We start from the raw sequence: 4946 nt of genomic DNA on the forward strand, positions 1-4946 counted from the left end.
GCCACCTATAGATTCAATGCAAGCCCTAACAAGACTCCAATATCATTTTTCACAGAAATAAAGAAAACAGAAGCAAGGAGTGGGGAGTGGGAGAATTGAGCGGAAGCGATCAAAAGGTACAAACTTCCAGTTATAAGGTTATGTACAGTGTGATGACTATCGCTAACGGTACTGTATTGTACATTTGAAAGTTGCTAAGCGAGTAGATCTTGAAAGTTCTCATCATAGGAAAAAGAATTTTGTAACTGTGTGAGATGATGAATGTTAATTAAACTTATTGTGGTTACCATTTTGCAATACATACATATATCAAATCATTATGTTGTATACCTTAAAATTATATCAATTATTTATTTATGTTGTACACCTTAAACTTCTCAATAAAGCTGGAAAAAAATTTTAAACTCAAAAAATATTTTTAATAAATAAATAAAAAGAAAGTAACAGGATGTTGACTTAAAGAAAATGCACAACATAAGAGTTGCGAGTTAAGTTTTCTTTGGGGCAAAATGAGGACTGCAGCCTGGGAGACAGCGTTTCAGATAACTGAGAAACTGCTCCGAGGAGGCGAGGGGAGGAGCCAGGATATAGAGGAGTTTTGCAGAAAAGAGCAGGTAGTTGGAAGTCAAAAGATTATTGTTAGCTCTTGGAGGAAGACGCGGTCGCAACTGCAGCAGAGCCTTGGGCCACCCACTCATGCTCCTGACTCACCGCTGTTCGCCCTCGCTGAGGAACAAGTCGGTCAGGAAGCCATACCGCATCCATGGCTTTTACAGATACCGGAAAGACTCCCGTGGAGCCAAGGTGGCGATTCACCGGATTCAAATCACCCTCATCAGCCGCAACTTGAAGTCTTTGGAGAAGGTATGTGCTGACCTCATCAGAGGCGCAAAGGAAAAGAATCTCAAGGTGAAAGGACGGGTTCGGATGCCTACCAAGACTCTGAGAATAACTACAAGGAAAACTCCTTGTGGTGAAGGTTGATGGGATCGTTTCCAGATGAGGATCCACAAGCGACTTATTGACCTGCACAATCCTCTGAGATTGTCAAGCACATCACTTCTATCAGTATTGAGCCAGGAGTCGAGGTTGAAGTCACCACTGCAGATGCTTAAATCAACATTTTTAATAAACTGATAATCAGTTGTCAAAAAAAAAAAGATTATTGTTAAATAAAGAAAACCAGATATCTCAAGTTAAGGAATTTAGTGCTTTTCTGTGTATGGGAAGATACAGGAGTCTGGGCTCACTGAAATCATTCCTTTGATATGCACCTTAGCTATCTGGGGCCTGTATTTTCACACCCTGAGTTTCCACAGGGCTCGCCACAGGGAGTGGCTGCAGTCTGATGGCTGCTAGGTGGCAGGTATTCTTTACAGCCCTGAGTTTCCTCAGGACTCACCAGCTCACGTTGGAGGGATGCAATCATTGGTGACTATGACATCCTTTGTTTATTGATATGGCAGGAAATATTGCATTTATAAATATTCCATTCCATTTATAAATATTCCATTTATCAAGGAAAAGATTTGAACAAGACACCAAAGAAGATACATGGAGCAAATACATGAAAAAAATGCTTAATATCATTCGTTATTAGGGAAATTAATACCAAAACCACAATGAGATACCACTACATACTTATCAGATGGGCTTTAAAAAAAGATAATTACCAAATACTGCTGGAGCAAGGAAAGCATAATGATAAGTAAAAGAAGACAAACTCAAAATAATTTAAATAATACAAATCATTTCTTTTATATGACATTCTATAAAACGCAAAACTAGAAGGACAGAAATCATATCAGTGGTGTGTAGGGACTGGAGTGGGGAGAAGGAATTATCTACAAAGGGAGTTGAAGGAAACTTTTGGGATGATGGAGATGTTCTCTATCTTAATTGTAGAGGCAATTACATGACTATGTAAGTTTGTCAAAATTCATTGAACTGTACACCAAAGAAGGGTGAATTTTACTATATGTAAATTATATCTCAATAAACCAAAAGAACAAGCATCACAATAAATCCAAAATTAGTTGCATATAAATCATCTTGTGAATCATTATTTTAATGAAATTACTCAAATTGAATCAGGGCAAAATTCTATGCACTATTTGAATTTTTGAAATGTTTTAGTGATAAATTTTCAGATTAATAGAATACATACTTCTAAAGTATTCACCACAGTTGTTAAAAGGTGAGGCATCATTTAGTATTACTGTCATTGATCAGCATCTATGGTAATTGCCTGTGACACATTAGCATTCATTATGCAAGAAGCATTTCTTTACTAGCCTACAGGCCTAAAAAAACTCATTTTTCTTCAGTTCTGGGCCAATAGGATATGCTTCAGTCTTCTTCAATAAACTTTTATAAGGTATGATCAGATGAGACCAAATCTAAGAAAAGTAACTTCAAGCTTAGTTTCAGCTGGTCCATAATGGTAGAGTTGTTTAATATTAGAAAATAAAGCCATACAGTACGGCAGTATTACAAAGACTGTAATTACTACACTTAGAATGAATGAAACTTATCAAAGACATTTTAAGTTGCCCAGATATCATAACTCTCAGGTTACTCAAAAGCAAAATGCTAGGGCTTCCCTGGTGGTGCAGTGGTTGAGAGTCCGCCTGCCGATGCAGGGGACATGGGGTCGTGCCCCAGTCCGGGAAGATCCCACATGCTGCAGAGCAGCTGGGCCCATGAGCCATGGCCGCTGAGCCTGCGCGTCTGGAGCCTGTGCTCTGCAATGGGAGAGGCCACAACAGTGAGAGGCCTGCGTACAGCAAAAAAAAAAAAAAAAAAGAAAGAAAAGCAAAATGCTAAAAATATACTGTAAGATCTAAGAACATATTGTTAATAGTGAATGGGAGCAAATTACGTATGTGGAATTTTTTGTCATAATCTCTTCCCTAGGTTTTAGGTCCACCCATACATTACATTTTCCCTACTTCTCATCTCCATGTTTGAAATAATCAAATAACCCTGTAATTTCCATGCACTGTTGCTGCACATATGAACTCACCAATGCTTTAGGAGTCCCCAAACAACAAGCAATCTATATAGAATTGGTTTCATGGGCATGCCACTTATGTAGTCACACAGGTCCCCAGTTTAGAAGGACCTACATTTGGTGTGATGCTCTGCTATTGCTGTCTGGAAATTCTTAGTAATTTTTGAACAAGGGCCCCACGTTGTCAGTTTGTTCTGGTCCCCGCAAATTATGTAACTGGTCCAACTTTATAAATACCAAAACTGACATGAAGATTCTAAGTTACTCTTTACATAGAGTCACTTGGGTCATGCATTTGACTAAAAACTAACCAAATTTATCTTGAAACACTTTAGTTAAGAAACTACAGCTGGGGGCCTCCCTGGTGGCGCAGTGGTTGAGAGTCCACCTGCCGATGCAGGGGATACGGGTTTGTGCCCCAGTCCAGAAGGATCCCATATGTCACGGAGCGGCTGGGCCCGTGAGCCATGGCCGCTGAGCCTGCGCGTCCAGAGCCTGTGCTCTGCAACGGCAGAGGCCACAACAGTGAGAGGCCTGCGTACTGCAAAAAAAAAAAAGAAACTACAGCTGGAAAACTGGCAAGTTGAGGTCATACAATGTCTAGGAACTTCTGGTAAGATAGACATGTTGGAAGGACAATTCATTTGTCTGAGACTTTGGGACATCCATTTTCTACTCTTGTTAAAATAGGGTATAAAGAAAACTAGATAGATTTTCCTCTCATGTAATCAACTGTTGTTGTAAGGAAGCTCACATTTACACCTGGTGTTACTGAAGTTTTCATTTTAATGTCTGGTCAGTTCTTCCTCCTAAAAGGTGTCATATATTCATTCACTTATTCATTCATTCAATAAATATCTGATGAGTGCCTACTATGCACCAGGCACTGTGCTTAACACTAGACAGAAAATAGAAAAACAAAATTAAACAAAACAAGAAAACAGTGTTCTTCCCTCATGAAACTTAAAGTGACTGAATTAGTCACTCCCTATCTTCCCAATTATAATTTTGTTACATTTTCTCTCAGACATTGATTTTTAAACTGTGAATCTGGGAGAACAATATGCTACATACCAACTTTTTCAATAGCAAAATAATATAAGCGATTGTGCCTTTTAAAATGTCAGATTTTAGGGCTTCCCTGGTGGCGCAGTGGTTGAGAGTCCGCCTGCCGATGCAAGGGACACGGGTTCATGCCCCGGTCCGGGAGGATCCCACATGCCGCGGAGCGGCTGGGCCCGTGAGCCATGGCCGCTGAGCCTGCGCATCCGGAGTCTGTGCTCAGCAACGGGAGAGGCCACAACAGTGAGAGGCCCGCATACCGCAAAAAAAAAAAAAAAAAAAAAAAAAGTCAGATTTTACTATTTAATAATGAGAGAACGTTAGCTTTTAATAAAAGTGCCTGGGCCATGTGTAAGGTATCCAGTAAACGGTTAGCATTGCTACTAATATAAACCATGTCACCAATCTTCCTTTCGTATTAAGTGGCAAGAGCTATGATGGTCAGCCTCAAAGCTGGCTTCCAGCCCAGTCAGCCCCTGAAGCCAGCAGGGCCCAAGGCAGCAGTGTCTTTTTTAAGTGGGCTAAAAAGCATTTGGCTTGAATCTCAAATGCTGAGTCTTTCTGCAAGATGGCATATACGTAACCCAAGTGCTTTGGAGGGGAGCTGATTTTAAAAGCATTAGAGCAAGTGAGCCTTCTCTTAATCATGGTCCAAACGAAAACCAGTTGGTCCCCTACAATCTTTCTTCATCCTCAGTGGTGTAGCTAGGGCTCTTTGGTTCTAGAAAAGCATCTGTCTCATGCATTAGCCATAACACAAAGCAACAGATGCCTAATAGCTACCTCCATACCAGCTCCTGGGCTGAGGAAGTGACAACTGGTTGGAATTAAGCTGAATCTGGAAACATCCTGGGGTTCATTTTTATTTGAG

At 40.3% G+C, this 4946-nt stretch overlaps 1 pseudogene across 1 annotated transcript; it reads left to right on the forward strand.

Moving 5' to 3' along the window:
* The first annotated feature begins 738 nt into the window (after positions 1–738).
* LOC309792144 (small ribosomal subunit protein uS10-like) lies at positions 739–1115 on the forward strand (annotated as a pseudogene). The gene has a single exon. The product of its transcript is annotated as a small ribosomal subunit protein uS10-like (transcript).
* Positions 1116–4946: the final 3831 nt, after the last annotated feature.

Source organism: Mesoplodon mirus (assembly GCF_964341445.2).
Source record: "Mesoplodon mirus genome assembly, chromosome: 16".
NCBI classification, from domain to species: Eukaryota; Metazoa; Chordata; class Mammalia; order Artiodactyla; family Ziphiidae; genus Mesoplodon; species Mesoplodon mirus.